General features: G+C 43.3%; 1 long non-coding RNA gene across 1 annotated transcript; it reads right to left on the bottom strand.

The window, feature by feature from the left end:
* Nucleotides 1-1,540: 1,540 nt before the first annotated feature.
* LOC123382767 lies at nt 1,541-17,545 on the bottom strand. Its single transcript, XR_006591667.1, has 3 exons — nt 17,220-17,545; nt 6,121-6,277; nt 1,541-3,078 (listed from the first exon to the last, which is right to left on the bottom strand). It is a non-coding gene; the product is annotated as an uncharacterized LOC123382767 (long non-coding RNA).
* Between the last annotated feature and the right edge of the window lie 990 nt (nt 17,546-18,535).

Raw genomic sequence — 18,535 nt, forward strand, 5'->3', positions numbered from 1 at the left:
TCAGCCCAGAGCCTGACGCGGGGCTCGAACTCACGGACCACGAGATCGTGACCTGGCTGAAGTCGGACGCTTAACCGACTGCGCCACCCAGGCGCCCCAACAAATCTTGTTCAGTGTTTGCTCAAAACTATGGCCACATGTCATTTGCAAAGGCAAAAACTGTGGACAGATCCAAGTTCATTATCAAGAGGTAGATGGGATAAATTATGCTTCATCCAGACAAAGCAATCGTGCCCAGCCACAGAGCAGAATAATGGAGATTTGTCTATGCTATGTCTTATTATCTTGTCAACAAGATACATTGAAAAAAAAAAAAAGCAAGATTTCAAAATAGTTGTTATGATTCCATTTTTGTTTAAAAATATAAATCACAAATTTGGGGCTCCTGGGTGGCTCAGTCAGTTAAGTGTCCAACTTTGGCTCAGGTCATGATCTCATGGTTTGTGAGTTCAAGCCCCGCGTCTGGCTCTGGGCTGTCAGCTCAGAGACTGGAGCCTGCTTCAGATTCTGTGTCTCCCCCTCTTTCTGTCCCTCCCCCCCCACTCAAACTCTGTCTCTGTCTCTCTCAAAAATAAACATTAAAAAAAATAAATATAAATATAACTTACAAACGCCTCACAATCTTCAAAACTGTTTATTCGGAAATAATTTTAAACTTTCAGGATGGTGGTGAGAATGATACTAAGTCACCCTGCCTCCTGTTCCCTGCTCCAAACTAGGGCCTTCCTCTAGGCCCTAGTCTTTCCTCCTGCTCCGGAATGACCCCTACATTTCCAGAGATCTCTCTGGTTCTCTCTCTGGTGCTGCCAGGTCACATCCCCTGGCTTGGCTTCCCCTACCCCTACTATTATTTAACCTTCCCCTTCTCCTACTAACCTTTCCTTTCTCTCAGCTTCAATAGCACTCAGGTCCTTCACTGCTTCACTTACTGGGAAGCTACCTCCTTCCATCCAGCAAGAACCAGGATCCCGAAGACTAGCCTGCACCCTCACTGGCTCCCCCTCCTCATTCAATCTCCTTCTTCTACTTGCTGCCGTCTTTGGGCTCCTACCCCAGCACTCCAGTGAACATTCTTGGACAAAATAGCCCATGATCTCCTACTTGCCAAATTGTTCTGATCGCATTCCCTTGACGTCTACCCTCTTCGCACTCTCCTCCCCAACTTCGCAGCTTCCTATTGTCCCCTCCAGCTCCCCTAGGGTCTTTGGCCAACTCGCTGACCAAGACCACTCGTTTCCCTCCCTGAGGCCCTTCTTCTTGGCCTATTCTGCAAGCATTGGTGCTCAACAAGCCATCCCCTCAATTGCTTTGGCTGTGGTTTTTAAATTCCTTTATTTTTATTTTTTTTAAATGTTTATTTATTTATTTTGAGAGAGAGAAAGATAAGGTCAGCAAGGGAGAGGCAGAAAGAGGGAGAGAGAGAATCCCAAGCAGGCTCCACGCTGTAACCTGATGCAGGGCTCGAACCCATGAACCATGAGATTACAACCCGAGCCAAAACCAAGAATGGAACTCACGAACCTTGAGATCATGGTCTGAGCTGAAACCAAGAGTCAGGTGCTTAATCACTTGAGCCACCCAGGTGTCCCACTGTGACTTTTTAAAAGTCCAAGGCACAGGTTTCTCCATGGCTATATCTACTGCCTTGTTTTGATTTATAGTAATGAACTTGCTTCCATAAATGGGAATATTTGCAGATGTTTATCTAGGGATAATACAAAAAATATTGCTATTATTTTTGATACAACAGAATGATTTTGTATCATGTATTTCAACCTAACTAGAATATGGATTTTTTAATATCAAAAAATTGAAATACAATAAAATGCAAAGCCATGATTTGTGGTCCCTCCCAAGCATCACCCGTGAGATAAGTCTAAACCTACAGCCCTTGACCACTCACCCATCCCAGCTCTCTGTTCCCCCATTTCCAGCCCAACACACAGGCCAAGTCCACTAGTGAAACCACTCCCGGCATCCCTTACTCTTCCTTTATGCACCCCCTTTGTGCCATTTCCTCCCTCTACTGAGAGTTCATGTCTAGACTCATCACTGCCTACAGTTACCTCCTCACCTTTGAAGTTCCATGTTGTGCATGAAAATGCATCTGTCCCTCCACCCTACCTGCAAGGTACAAGGGGCTGCGCTGTCCTTCGGGCCCCCACAGCTCCACGTCAGAACCTCCCCATCATCAGATCAGGAATACTCTACTGCATTTATCTGTTTAGATGTATGTTGTCCCCCACTGCCCCTGATGCAAGACCAGGCACAGATACTTGAGCTGAGTCTTCTGCTACAGTGACCCATAGTAGGCGCTTAAAATGTATTTTTTAATAAATGCATGAATGGGCATCAGCACCAAGCGACCCACTAACAGTACTTTTTGGGTGCTTCCTCCCATGTTTACGAGCCTGCCTTCCACCCGGCTTTGTCTATTGTTGACACCTACATGTTCAGTCCCAAGCATCAGCAGACAGTCAAAAACTGGCTGCTTGAACATATCTACTTCCCTGACTTCCACTCATCAACTACTAGATATTCACATTCTGACCCAGGGTACTTGCGACTCTTTTCCAGAATAAATCAGGCCTTCCTGTCTGGTTGCATGGGTTCTCCCTCAATTTGAGGCAGAAGGTGAGGGACAAGGAGCTGCACAAGGTTCTCAGATTCTGCGGATTAGGCAGAATCAAGATGTTGATGGCGTGGTGAGCAATGCTGGGGAGACAGGAGCCAAACAAACATCCTCAGGCCCATGACACACAGCCCCGTAAGTGGTGTTTGTATCCACGGTACCCAGCTGGATCCAGCCTTCAGTGACAAGTGCTCTATCCGTGTCACCCCTTCCTTCTCTGCCTGCACCAGCAGACACGTCTCCTCACATGCAACATACAGGTACATCCATGAAAATGAAAAAGAGACCCTGCTGGATTTCTTAGCGCGACAGCATGTTGGCCTAACGTAAGTCATGAGTCACAGCTTTGCTGCCTTTGTGGCCTCCTAGGACATCAGGGAAGGAGCTGGTGGGCCTCAGCGAGGGTCTCTCCACAGCTTCTGGTCTGACTTAGAGTCTGGAGCTTCCTGGAGGGAGCAGAAAGGACTGGTCTAGAGTAGGGAAGGACCGACGGGTTTTTAGTCAGCGACAAGGCACTTTCTTTGGATCGTACAGAGTTGCCTGATTCAGCTCAGAGATACATGCTACAGGTGAAGAGCAGAAAACTAAGAGGGTTTCAGTCTCTGATTTTAGGAGAAAGAAGTTGACTGTCTCCCTAACGTGGCCTCTTCTCGAGCTGATCTCTCTCTGACCCTCCGCTCTCTCTAAAGTTCAATTTCTTTGGAAGAGTGTATTGGGGTGTGCAGGGAGATGACCATGCAAGATGAGGTGGACCTTGTGGGCCATAGCCTCATGTGGCAGGGGGTCCAGAGCTGCTGTGCTGGAGTCATAGGGCTTGACCTCTTCTGAACTTGCCAAGAATGGGCAAGGGGGTTGAAGCTTATGTATTCATACATACAATTTTTTAAGTCACTGTATAATTACTGACTTCAGCTGTGAAAACAGCCCACTGTATAACTCACTGGGCTCTTCTGATTCTGGATTTGGTGGGTAGGGACTCTGACTCCAGTGGTTTAGGTCTCTTCCCTCACCTACCAACATTATTCTATTCCATTTCACTTCCTTTATTCTATTCTAGAACAAAATGTCTGCTTTGATTTGTCAGAATGTTAACACTTCCATTTGCTGCCACTGAAATCTTTCAAATAATACAAATGATTGTATTAGAAACAGGGCCACCCTTGGGGTGTGTGAGTCCCAGCAAATTTTTTTTTTTTTTTTTTTGGTGTCCTGGCTTCTGTAAACAACTTGGTGACATGTCAGAACATGGATAAGTGAGAACTGACCAGTGAACGTGATTTATGAGGATGCAAGCCCAAGGCTTCGTGGTAAACCCTCAGTGGTCAAGCCCCGAACTTACCCACTATACTGCGTCTGACTTGAGTGACAGTCACTCAAAATTAGGGTATCAGAACCAGCTGGTGGCCCATGCCACACAATTCCACAGAAGAAATACCACACCAGCCAATGAAAGCTATCTGTTCTCTGGTCACCCTCCTGGAAGCAGAACCCAGCCACGGGGCCAGGCAGGGATAATGAATGCATGGACACAAATCCTGGAGTTGCTTGGGGCATCTGGTCACCCCTGGCAGGGGGACAGTGGGTAAGGATTGGAGAGCACCTTGGGATCTGGTCCACACCTGTAGCATCCTGTTCAATGGCACTACAGGCTCAGCTGGTCCTGTCCAACAAGAAAACTTTGAGGAAGATGCTCCAGTGCACAGGGCTACCTGAGGCGCAAGGCTGACCCAGAGCAGGAGAGCCATTTGCTTGGGTCTAAAAGTTATAATGTATCTGAGTTTTCCTTTCCACTTAAAAATTCTATTTCTGGGGCGCCTGGGTGGCGCAGTCGGTTAAGCGTCCAACTTCAGCCAGGTCACTATCTTGCGGTCCGTGAGTTCGAGCCCCGCGTCAGGCTCTGGGCTGATGGCTCAGAGCCTGGAGCCTGTTTCCGATTCTGTGTCTCCCTCTCTCTCTGCCCCTCCCCCGTTCATGCTCTGTCTCTCTCTGTCCCAAAAATAAATAAACGTTGAAAAAAAAATTTTTTTTTAAAATTCTATTTCTGATCACTAAAAAAAATCAATACCTCTATGTTCTAGAATATTTACAAATTACAAAAAAAAATTCTTAAAACCCAATACTAAATATTAATCATTCATTTATTGATCAGCTACTATTCAGCTACTCTATGCTGGCACTGTGCTGGCACAGGACTACATACATACAAGGTAGACATAGTCCTTCCCCCTCCAGGAAGCTTACACTCCAGCAGGTTGGCAATATTTTACATTATTTTTAAAACTACTTTAAATAATTAATTAATTTTTTTTTTAACTAGGCAATTCATTTACATGGCTCAAATTCAAGAGCTACAAAAGAGTGCACAATGAAAACATTCCTTTTTAGGGTAATGAAAATATTTTGTGTGATATTATGATGATGGATATATGTCATTATACATTTTTCCAAATCCATACAATGCACAACACCAAGAGTGAACCCTAAGGTAAACTGTGAACGTTTAGAGATTGCGATGTGTCAATGTTAGTTCATCCTCAGAAAAAATGTACCTCTGGGCGACTGATGTTGTTAGCGGAGGAGGCAATGCATGTGGGGGCAAAAACTATACAAGAAATCTTGGTACCTTCCTCTCAATCTTGTTGTAAACCTAAACCTGCTCTGAAAAATTAAGTCTTTAAAAGAAAAAAAAATTCCTTGTCTCCACACATTTTCTCTCCCTAAAGGCAACCAAATTTTATATACATACTACATTGAAAAGTATGCATATTACTTCTCCCCTCTCTTATTTAAATTGTGTGTGGAGATTATTCTGTATGAGTTCATAAAGTGTTTTTATCTTTTAATCTTACCGTTGCGTAAACTTCAGTCATATATAATTATTTAACAAGTTCCTTCTGATGGATGTTTTATTTTCAATCTTTTCCACGCTATGCTGCATTAGTTAAGGGCGCACATATATTATCTTGCAAATGTGTGAGCATATCATAAATTACCTTTACAAGTGGAATTGCTGCTTCAAAAGATATGTGAATTTGTAATTTTGATAGCTATTGCCAAACTGTTTTCAATGGTGTTTGTACCAAATAACATTCCAGCCAGAAATGGATGAGTTCTGATGGCAGGTGACATTTTGATATATTCTCTTGCAGGGTTTTTCTTTTCTCTTCCCCTTCCCCTCCCCCTCCCCCCTCCTCCTCCTTCCCCTCCCTCTCCTCCTTCTTTTTTCTTTTTTGATATCTCGGGCTCCTTTGGCACACAGTTGTACTTTAGTTTCTTTGTAAAACTATTTTATTCTCCAAGTAAAAAAGTGATCTATTCTTTTCATCACCCTCTTTTCCACATCACTCACATCGCTGACCCCACCCAATGTTACAAAAAGCTGAACCTTGTTATAACTTCCTTTTATATTCTAGTGTCATGCTTTTAGAACTTTAGTGAATCCAAATACTTAATAACCAGGATTTAGCAAGGTGACCAATCACACTTACACTCAAACCTGTAGGCTATGTCCACAGCCCATATATCTTGTATTAGATGGAGGGAAACAGCAGATGTTGGCCACAGGGTGACAGCAAAAACGTGAGAGGTGGTGCCTCTGTGCCAGATAAATCATTTCCCAGGATGACAATGATCTTGGATGGAAATCTAGAAAAGAGAGGTACTGTTTTGTTTTTTAATTTCAGACTTTTTTTTTTCAATGTTTTTATTTATTTTTGGGACAGAGAGAGACAGAGCATGAACGGGGGAGAGGCAGAGAGAGAGGGAGACACAGAATTGGAAACAGGCTCCAGGCTCCGAGCCATCAGCCCAGAGCCCGACGCGGGGCTCAAACTCACGGACCGCGAGATCGTGACCTGGCTGAAGTCGGACGCTTAACCGACTGCGCCACCCAGGCGCCCCGAGAGGTACTGTTTAAAAGGCAGTGGTGAGAGGTGCCTGGGTGGCTCAGTTGGTTAAGCATCTGACTTTAGCTCAGGTCATGATCTGACTGTTCCTGAGTTTGAGCGCCACGTTGGACTCTGTGCTGACAGCTTTGGAACCTGCCTGGGATTCTGTTTCTCTCTCTCTCTGCCCCTCGCCCACTTGTGCAAGGCATCTTAGGAAAACAATGCTGCTTTTGTTTTTATTTTGCTTTTTGAATACAAAATGTTCAAGGAGAACCTGGGGGGCTCAGTCGACTGAGCTCTGATTCTTGATTGTGCCTCAGGTTATGATCCCAGGGTCATGAGATCAAAAACTGTGTTGGGCTCCATGCTGAGTGAGGAGACTGTTTTAGCTTCTCTCTCTCTTTCTCTGCCTCTCTTCCCAAACTTCTCTCTCTAAAAAATAAAAAAAAGAATTAAAAAAAGTTCAAGAATACCACTTGTCCATAAATTCTTCCCTAAATTTTGAAAATTGCATACTGTTTGTAATTTATGGCTTGTGTAATGTACCAAAGTCATTTTACCATTCAATAGTCTTCTCCAACATATTTTGTGATAGCTATAATGTATTCCACCATAGGGTTAACACATAATTTATTCAACCAATTCTCTAATGTTTTGAAGTTGTTTTTTTATTTTTATTTTTTTAATTTTAATTGATTATTTTAATTTAAATCCAAGTTAATTAACGTACAGTGTTATAATGATTTCAGTAATAGAATATAGTGATTCATCACTTACATATAACACCAAATGCCCATCCCAACAACTGCCCTCCTTAATGCCCATCACCCATTTAGCCCATCCCCCAACCCAATATCCCACCAGCAAACCTGTTTGCTCTCTGTATGCAAGAGTCTCTTATGGTTTGTCTCCCTGTCTGTTTTTAGATTATTTTTGCTTCCCTTTCCTTATGCTCATCTTTTTTTGTTCTTAAATTCCACATATGAGTGAAGTCATATGATATTTGTGTTTGTCTAACTTATTTCACTTAGCATAATACACTCTAGTTCTATCCATGTTGTTGTGATCATTCTTTTTGATCACCAAGTCATATTCCATTATATATATATATAGATAGATAGATAGATAGATAGATAGAGATAGAGATAGATAGATATATCTCACATCTTCTTTATCCATTCACCTGTCAATGGACATTTGGGCTCTTTCCATACTTTAGCTATTGTTGATAGTGCTGCTATACACATTGGGGTGCATGTGTCCCTTCGAATCAGCACTGTTGTATACTTTGGATCAATACCTAGTAGTTAAATTCCTAGGTCATAGGGTAGTTCTATTTTTAATATTTTGAGGAACCTCCACACTGTTTTCCAGAGTGGCTACACCAGTTTGCATTCCCAGCAGTGCAAAAGAGACCCTCTTTCTCTGCATTCTCGCCAACATCTACTGTTGCTTGGGTTGTTAATGTTAGTCATTCTGACAGGTGTGAGGTGGTATCTCATTGTGGTTTTGATTTCTATTTCCCTGATGATGAGTGATGTTGAGCATCTTTTCATGTGTCTGTTAGCCATCTGGATGTCTTCTTTGAAAAAATGTCTATTCATTTCTTTTGCCCATTTCTTCACTGGGTCATTTGTTTTTGGTGTTGAGTTTGACAAGTTCTTTACAGATTCTGGATACTAATCTTTATCTGATATGTCATTTGCAAATATCTTGTCCCATTCCATCGGTTGTCTTTTAGTTTTGCTGATTATTTCTTTCATTGTGTAGAAGGTTTTTATCTTGATGAGGTCCCAATAGTTCATTTTTGCTTTTGTTTCCCTTGCCTCTGGAGACATGTCAAGTAAGAAGTTGCTATGACCAAGGTCAAAGAGGTTGTTGCCTGTTTTCTCCTCTAGAATTTTGATGGCTTCTTGTCTTACATTTAGGTCTTTAATCCATTTTGAGTTAATTTTTTTATGTGGTGTAGGACAGTGGTCCAGGTTCATTCTTCTGCATGTTGCTGTCCAGTTTCCCAACACCATTTGTTGAAGAGACTGTCTTTATTCCATTGGATACTCTTTCCTGTTTTGTCAAAGATTAGTTAGCCATACATTTGAGGGTCCATTTCTAGGTTCTTTATTCTGTTCCACTGATCTATGTGTCCGTTTTTGTGCCAGTGCCATACTGTCTTGATGATTACAGCTTTGTAGTACATCTTGAAGTCTGGAATTGTGATACCTCCAGCTTGGTTTTCTTTTTCAGTATTGCTTTGGCTATTTGGGGTCTTTTCTGGTTCCATACTAGTTTTAGGATTGTTTATTCTGGCTCTGTGAAGAATGCCAGTGTTATTTTTATAGGGATTGCATTGAATATGTAAATTGCTTTGGGTAGTATCAACCTTTTAACAATATCTGTTCTTCCAATCCATGAGCATGGAATGTTTTCCATTTTTTATGTCTTCTTCAATTTCTTTCATAAGCTTTCTATACTTTTCAGTGTATAGATTTTTCACCTCTTTGCTTAGGTTTATTCCTAGATATTTTATGGGTTTTGGTGGAATTGTAAATGGTATTGATCCCTTGATGTCTCTTTCCGTTGCTTCATTATTGGTGTATAGAAATGTAACTGATTGAAGTTTTTTGTTTTTTTTTTGTTTTTTTGTTTTTTTTAGAAACTGACATCAGTATATTACCTAGGACAAACAGGTCACTTTCCTACACCTGATAACAATCATTTACAGAAAGACATTTAGGTGCTTTATTATTCACAAGGGATATGGGAAGCAAATGCAATATGGGAGGTAAAGCTAGATTATCCATAAACGAATCTGTATTCTATTTTGAAAGATAAGACATTTACAAATTCAACAAGATAACTAACTCATGAGGCACTGGGGGCTCTGTCCCAATAAGTCAAAAAAAGATCAGATTCAGAAGGCATGAAAGGTTTTATATAAAACATGATTATTAACCTTGGCCATACAATAGCTTCATTTGGACCACACCCCAACCAGAGATTCTGATTAAGTTGGTCTAACTGGCAATCACACATCTGGATTCTTGTAGGCATCATGAGGACCCCTTCTGTAGAAGGTATACTTGCATGAATTTTTAAGGAAAGGTAGAGTCACAGAGGGGGGAAAAATGGTACTTGGTATTACAAATGGGGAGAGAAAGGTCTAAAGATTTATATATGTAAGTGGAGATGAGACATATTCATCCAAAATATAGACTCTTGGAATTTTAGAGCTGAGAAGAACACACAAGTGATCAAATCACTATGCTCACGTCCCTCCTAATTGTTCCCTCTGGATGACACATAGGTTTATAGGAACTTCCACTTACAGTACCTTATTTGACCTTCACACTGACTCTGTGGGTTGGGAAAAAATGATTAACCCCATATTAGAGTTGAGGAAGCCCTATGGCTAACATTGGACTGTGCAGAAACTTGATAGAAATGAGAAAATAGGTAGAATGATAATTAGGGGGCTTCCATTTTCTATAACAGCAGGCTTTGTTATTTGGACCACATTCCTACTGAAGATGACTTAAAATGACAGAACCAGAAAAAACTTCTTAGAAGTTATTGAAAAGATAGCTTCTTAAAATTTCTAGAGAAGATAGTTCAAAATTTGGAAGTCAAGAAACAAGAGGTTGCTGGTGAGCTATGGTTCACTCTGGCTCTGGAGGTATTTGCAGATTTGGCTGGAAACAGCTGAGAAAGTGAGCTGAAATAGAGCTGCCTTAAAAAGACAGACTGACCAGAGGGCGCCTGGATCCCTTTCCTACTGCCTCTCAAGTGGGATCAGGTGGAGAAAAAGACATGCCCCTGAGTTTAAAAACCCAATGTTGATTCTATGAACACTTGCAGCCAAAATTAACAATATCAGGCATGAAGACATATTAATTTTTTTAATTTACTTTTAAATTGACATTGAAGTTAGTTAACATACAGTGCAATGATGATTTCAGGAGTAGAATCCAGTGATTCATCCCCCATGTATAACACCCAGTGCTCATCCCAACAAGTGTCTTCCTTATTGCCCCTTACCCATTTAGCCCATCCCCCCTCCTACAGCCCCTCCAGCAACCCTGTTTTTTCTCTGTATTTAAGAGTCTCTTATGTTTTGTCCCCCTCCCTGTTTTTATATTATTTTTGCTTCCCTTCCCTTGTGTTCATCTGCTTTGTATCTTGAATTCCTCATATGAGTGAACTCATATGATATTTATCTTTGACTCACTGACTAATTTCACTTAACATAATACCCTCTAGTTCCATCCACATTGTTGTAAATGGCAATATTTCATTCTTTTTGATTGCCAAGTAATACTCCTTTTGTATATATACAATTCATCCATTCATCCACCCATCAATGGACATTTGGGCTCTTTCCATACTTTGGCTATGAGACATATTTACTTTTAAATGGTTACAGTTCCTAGTACCCAGGTGCTTGGAGTAGCAAATGCAAAACCTCTCTCTGGTTGAAGAAATGTTTATCCTGGGTCTCTGGAAAATCTCACAGATAAATTTTCAAGGGAAGAAAGTAGGACAAAATTAAAGAAATGAGTACTACAAGGAAATAAGGTGCAATAAACAAGAACTAACAAAAACTGGCATAAACTAGCCTCCAAAGATTTCAAATGCTAGAATTATTAGCAACAGATATTTTTTTTTTATTAAGTAGGCTCCACGCCCAACATGGGAGTTGAGCGCATGACCCTGAGATCAAGAGTCACATGCTCTACTGACTGAGCCAGCCAGGTGTCCAGCAGCAGATTATTTTTAATGATAATTATGTTTCAAAAATATGAGACTGAAAAATATCCTCAGGAAATAGGAAACTATAACAAGTGAAATAACAAATTTGTAAAAACAACGGCAACAACAACAACAAAAACAAATACACCTTTTTACATGAAAAAAAAAACAAATTAATGTTTCAGTAAAATGGTATTTAAAGCAGGTTGAACACAGAAAATGACATACCTGAAAGATAGGGCAGAAGGTATTACACAGAATAGGAGAGAGGAAGATAGAAACTAGGAGGAGAGGGTGAGAGACCTTCAGGGAAGAGTAAGAAGCTTCCAGAAGGAGAGAGAGCACTGGCAGAGGCTCTATTTGAAAGGGTTATGCCTGTGAATTCTCCAGAAATGTTAACCATACCAAAATACAAATTCAAGAAGCCTAATGAACTCCGAGAAAGACAAATAAAAAGAAAGTCATACCTAAACACACCACAGTAAAACTGCAGATAATCAAAATCAATGAAAATATTTTAAAAACATGGAGGGAGGAAGGAAGGGAGAGAGAGACCGACAGAGACAGAGAGAATGAATTACCGTCAAAGCAGCCATAGTTAATTTGATAGCTAATTTCTCATTAGCAAAGATAGAAACCAAAAGAATATACAAGGACTTCATTAATGCATTCAAACAAAAGAATTGAAAACCCAAAATTCTATACTGAATGAAAACATGTATAAGGATGAAGATAAAACAAAAACATTTTTAATTTTTAGGTCAACAAAAAGAGGGTTTGGGGGGATGGGCATTAAGGAGGGCACTTGTTGGGATGGGCACTGAGTTATACATAAGTGAGGAATTGCTAAATTCTATTCCTGAAATCATTATTATACTATATGTTAACTTGGATTAAAATAATAAAAATAATTTGCAAATATTGGATAATTGTTGAAACTGAATAATGAGCCATTCAGATTCATTTCATCATACAATTCTACTTTTTAAAAAAATTTTGTTAATGTTTATTTATTTTTGAAGAAGAGAGAGACAGAGTGTGAGTGGGGGGCGGGGGCAGAGAGAGAAGGAGACACAGAATCTGAAGCAGGCTCCAGGATCTGAGCCGTCAGCACAGAGCCTAACGCAGGGCTCGAACCCACAAACTGTGAGATCATGACCTGAGCTGAAGTCGGATGCTCAACCGACTGAGCCACCCAGGCACCCCTACAATTCTACTTTTATATGTGGTTGAAAATTGTTATAATAAAAGTTAAAAATAAATTTTTTAAAAAAGAAGAGGGCTTATCACCAGCAAACCTCAATAAATGAAATGATAAAGGAAGTGGCAAACTTATGGCACAATTAATGCCTGATGGGGCTTAAAAAATCCTTAAAGAAAGTGTAATGGTGATTTTCAAGGGCTGGGGAGGGGAGAGTGGAGGGTACAGAGCTTCAGTTTGCGAAGATGGCTCACCCAGGACGCGGGGTGATGGTTGCATAGGAAATGCGAAGGCACTGAAAGCCACTAAACTTAAAATTGATACATCTAAATGGCCATAAATAGTGTTGGACAACTCTGGAAAACAGTATGGAGGTTCCTCAAAAAACTAAAAATAGAACTACCCTACGACCCAGCAATTGCACTACTAGGCATTTATCCATACAGGTGTGCTTTGAAGGGACACATGCACCCCCATGTTTAGAGCAGCACTATCAACAATAGCCAAAGTATGGAAAGAGCCTGAATGTCCATAGATGGATGAATGGATAAAGAAGATGTGGTATATATATACAATGGAGTATTACTCGGCAATCAAAAAGAATGAAATCTTGCCATTTGCAACCACGTGGATGGAACTGGAGGGTATTATGCTAAGTGAAATTAGTCAGAGAAAGACAAAAATCACATGCCTTCACTCATATGAGGACTTTAAGACACAGAACAGATGAACACAAGGGGAGGGAGACAAAAATAATATAAAAACAGGGAGGGGGGAAAACAGATGAAACTCATAAATATGGAGAACAAACTGAGGGTTCCTGGAGGGGTTGGGGGGGGGGATGGGCTAAATGGGTCAGGGGCCCTCAGGAATCTACTCCTGAAATCATTGTTTCACTATATGCTAATTTGGATGTAAACTTTAAAAAATAAAACATAAAATAAATTTAAAAAAATATTTTGTTGGACCACAAAAATACAAGTCCGAGGAAGTGGGCAGGTACAGGTCATTTACCCATTGGTTTCTCTGCGCCTGAAGCCCTGGAGGAGCTGGGGAACCACACCTTCATCTCTGCAACCCGCTGCCCCTGGCATCTCTCTCTTCCATGTCCCTCTGGTCACTGAGGCCCCCCCGGGGGGGAGGAGTGGGGGGGGGCCGCAGGGGGGACTCACTCCCTTCCTGCTTTGGGCCCCAGGGAGGCCCAGAGCCTAAGAGCAGCAGCAGGTGCCCGCCTGAGGTCTGAGGCTCCCTCCATATCCTCAGTCTCTCTTCTCTTTCACCCCTTCTGCCCTCTAGCTAACCTTCTTCTCCGTTTTTCTCTTCCTGCTTTTAAACATCTCATGGCAAGTTTCTTCCATTAAACATCTCTGCTTGTAATACCCAGAGCGGCTCTGTTTTGGTGCTGCTTCATGACCCTCTCCCTGCCTCAGCCCCCAGCTCCACCTGGCACTTCCTTTCTTTGTCACCCCTCAGCTCCTGCGTCCCCAGACTGGGTTTGCAGTTCTGCTCCACCCCTGCCCCTCTTCTGTGCAGGAGAGAAGAGTCCAGCCCACCCACGGAGGGGCCCTGCTGGTCTCCTCACACGGTGGGAGAGTCAGGTCTCTTTGGATTGAGGGGAAATCTCCCCAGTGATCTTGAGTTTTTCCTGAAACGAATCTCAATCGGGATAGAACTTGGGGGACATTTTGTGAGTGTTGTTCCAACTGTTGGGGAAGGGTCTGGAAGGGACTCTGTCCTGTGGCCAGAGAGCACCTGCCTCCCTCTGGGGCCTCAGTCTGAGCTGTGGTGGACAACGGGAACTGCTGCGTCCTGGGTGAGCCTGAGGCCAGCGTCTCCGGGAGCCTGTCCAGTTTTGGGGACTGGGTTTCATCCTGCCTCCCAGTGACGCACACGGCGCTCCTGACGCCCACGCGTCCCTCCCTCCCAAACCTTCTCCACCTCCTCAGTGCCTCGTCTTTTTATGCCCTGAAACTTCCTCCAGAACATCATACCCCTAAAATAGTCATCAAATTCCGTCATTCTTTTCCTTAAAAATCTTTCAATGGCCTATTAGCATATTTTAAAATAATATCCTTCGTAACTTCCGGACAGTGGCCTATCTAAAAAGAAAACTGAAAGCTTCCAATGGCTTTCTTTCTTAGGCAGAGTGATCTTTCTAACAGGAGACCTGGACCACGGCACTGCAGTCTTTAAAAGCACTAACCATCCCTTCTGGTCTTCTCAGGAGAAAGTTCACTCTTTTTATCTATCCTTTATTAAGGTCCTTACCCCTCTACTGCCTCCTAGCGCCCTGCTCCTGTTCACTCCACTCACTTCTCAAAGGTCCAGCCTCACTGAAATGATTTGTGCTCTTCAGACAGTCCATCCCATTTTCTGCGACCACAATATTTTTCCTCGTCTTCTTGGTCTGCCTAATTCTTTCTCATCATCTATCTGCTCTGACATCACTTCCTCCAAGGGTTATTGCCAGACTCCAGATTTGAGCTAGACTCTGTAAGTGCTTATCTAGAACACTGCACCCCTTACCACACTGCACTGTAAAGTGCTAACCATTGTGAGCATGCAGTAGGGATCTGTTTAGTGAATGAAATACGGTTTGAAAGTATGTATTTCACTATGAACCTATGGTATGCTACTTTCTAACTAACATCAGCATGATAGCACTTTTAAAAGTAACTAATACATGTGTTAGGTGGCTCAGGAATGCAGAGGACTGGAGGAAGACATACATGAAAGGTGAATAGTGAGGGAATATGCATTTATTCATGGATATAAATTTAAAAAAAATTTTAACGTTTATTTGTTTTTGAGAGATAGAGCACCAGCGGGAAGGAGCAGAGAGAGAGGGAGACACAATCCAAAGCAGGCTCCAGGCTCTGAGCTGTCAGCACAGAGCCCAACTGTGAGATCCTGACCTGTGCCCAAGTCAGATGCTTAACTGACTGAGCCACCCAGGCGCCACTGTTTGTGGCTATAAATTACAGGAAGTATAGGGTGTGGCTGGTGGAGGAATAGGTTGTGTGTGCTTGTTAGAAGTGTATGGTAAATGAAATAAGGTCCCCAATTCTTGGATATTTCCATTAGGAGGTGCTGTTGGGGGCACCTGGGTGGTTCAGTCGGTTAAGTCTCTCGATTTCGGTTCAGGTCACCATCTCATGCTTCGTGAGACCGAGCCCCTCATCAGGCTCTTCGCTGACAGCGTGGACCCTGTTTGGGATCTCCGCCTCTGTCTTTGCCCCTCCCCCGCTTGTGTGTGTGCTTTTGGGGGTGCGCTCTCTCTCTCTCTCTCTCTCAGATAAATATTAAAAAAAGAGGTGTTGATTTCCCCACACCTTAAACACAGGTTTGACCAGAGGATGTGGCAGAACGAACACCGGGCAGGTACCAGGGCCGGGCCACAAGAACACTTGCAGCTTGCACTTTTGCGTCCTTGGAACGCAGCCCCGAAAGCGTGCTCTCTCGGGAGCTGGCCCCGCCTGCTGGAGGCTGAGAGGCAATGCGGGTGATCCAAGCCCGCCAGCCCCCAGCCAGGCCCACCTGCCCGCGCGGGTTTGGGAGGATCCTCCCCCCTTCCCACTAAAGTTTAAGGTGATTTGTTATGCAACAGCAGTTAACAAAACCTGGGGTGTGGTTTGTTTTGTTTCCTAATCCCCCCCCCCCCCCAGGGTGAAAGGCTTGAAGGAAAAAGGAAGAGGCAGAACCCAACTGGAACGTCAAATGGGGCTTAGAGCAGAGGAGACAAAACAGGTCCTGGGGGGATCTTCTTTTGGATCTTCCCGCATCTGCCCGGCCTGCCCCTTCTGCTCCAAGATCCCGACCCCGCCTCTGCGCCCCGGGGGGGGGGGGGGGATACTCCTCACTGTTGTTGTTTCATGTGTAATAGCTTAACTGAATGTAATGCCATCGCTTAGAATAATGGTTTAGTTTAATTTGGTTCAATGTAAGTGTTCGTTGTTCAACAAAAACTGGCCCACATCGCTATTGTTTTTGCAGGGGTGGCAAAGCAAGGGTCGAATGGAGTAAAACGAAGAATGAGAACAGAGAAAGGAGGGCTCATTGGAGACCCAGCGTCTGGAAAAATGACCAAATGAAGGAAGATGCCAGTAAATATTTGCTGAACTTGCCCTGTGTGCCCATTGTAGATAAAGCCACCAAAAATTACACGATCCAACCGGACAGAGAAGCCAAAGCATGTAGGGAAGCAGTAGCAACAATGAGACAAAACAAAACAACGCAAACCAGAAACCAAAATACCACCTCTGCTCACCACCACCCTGCACAGGCTCTGCCCACCGCCATCCTGCAAAACGTACAGGCTCTCCTCCCAGATCCACGTGGGACTCGCTCCTTTGTACTGGACGGACTGAGTGCACATGTCCCCTCCCGGACCACTGAGGTAAGGTGTCCCCACACCAGCCCTATCCCTGACCCCATTTCATCGGTCTTCCTACCACTTAGAATGCTTCTCTGTATTTTCTTTCTTCCCTCACTAGACAGAGCGACACGAGGCTGGTCGCTTACCTGTCTCACTCACCGTTGTCGCTCCCACTGTTAGAAGCGTTTGGCACACAAGACATGCCTATTTGATGTTTATTCACCATGAGTGAATTAAAAACAAGAAAAAAAAATTCCTTCCTAAAAAAAGGCTTTTCAGTCTCCAAACCTAGGTCAAAGTTCACAACCTGGGACGCCCTCTGTGACCAAGCGTCCCTGCCTTTGGGCTGCCCTGTAACTAGTATTTAACTGTTCTTACCTGACCAAGGTCCTCTGCAGGCATGTGTCTGCCTCTTTGTCTCCTGTGTGGACAGGTGAACAAGTGGAATGCAGCTTCAATTCAAGACTAGCAGGTTCTCACCAAGTGAGGAAGTTTCTGTGTTATGAGCCTGGGTTCTACACCAGACTGATTTCAAAACCTAGTTTTGCTGCTTGCCAGCTGTGGGAACTTTGGGGAGTTTCTTGACCTTTCTCTGACCCAATTTCCTTATCTTTAAAATGGGAATAAAAGTACTTAACATGTAGGACGATTATGAGGAGTTAATACCTATAGACTACTTTGAACAAAGTCTAGTCCATAATGAAGATTTAAATGAAAGCCATTATTAAAAAAAAAATTCTATTCTAAGGAAAACTGCTCATCCAAATTATTTGGAACTGAGTAGTTGCATCTTTGGCATAAATCCGTGTGGCATAAACAGATGAAACCGAATCCGAGAGGAAATAAGCCAAGTGGGAGTGAAGACTGGAAATACAACAATCATCTCAGGAATGGCACAGATAAGGACCCCTGCCCCCAAATGAGTGGGTTCATAAGGCCCCACACGGGGATTCCCCAGAGACCTGTCCCCAGGCTGAGGTTCCCAGTGACCGAGCCCACATGGAGTCCACCCACATGGGGTGACACCAGGCTCTAGACATGCTCTGCAGAGGACGGCAGGGTCTTCCTGGAGCCCAGGCAGTCGAACATCTCCTGGGAGGCGTAGGTCACATACATGAGGCCGTCCTCATTCTGGTAGTCCCTGTAGACCTCTGCCATGGTCACACTCATGTTGACCAGGCTCTTATTGTTCACCAGCAAGTAAAAGGCTTCAGAGGCCCCCAGGACCAGGCGGCTCCTGGGAGGGGCAGGGGCCGGAAAGGGAAACTTTAACTGGGCAGGGAATGGGCTCCTGACCCAAGGCCTGATTTACCTCTGTTTGTTCACTGCAAACATGTCTACCCAAGGAGCCCACCTCCCCAGTTTGGTGCGAGGTCCTCAAACTTGACAATGACCCAGGAGTGCCTGCTGAAAATGCGGATTCCTGGGCCCCACTCCAGATTTGGGTTTAGTAGATCCAGGAAGCAGCCTGGGAATCTGCAGGATTGTAAGAGAGGCACACCTGACTTTGAGAAAGATTGTTCGAGAAGCACAGTCCTTCCACCTGCTTCCCTTGCTGCTGCCTGGAGGCTTTCAAAGCGTCAGATACATTTCCCTGCCTCTACCGGTCACTGCTGAAACAATAATTTATATGTGTCATTACTCAACTTTTTATACAAAACTTCATCTCTTGTCCCATTTGATTTCCTAATAAC

The sequence above is a fragment of the Felis catus genome, chromosome F1, assembly GCF_018350175.1.
Source record: "Felis catus isolate Fca126 chromosome F1, F.catus_Fca126_mat1.0, whole genome shotgun sequence".
NCBI lineage: Eukaryota > Metazoa > Chordata > Mammalia > Carnivora > Felidae > Felis > Felis catus.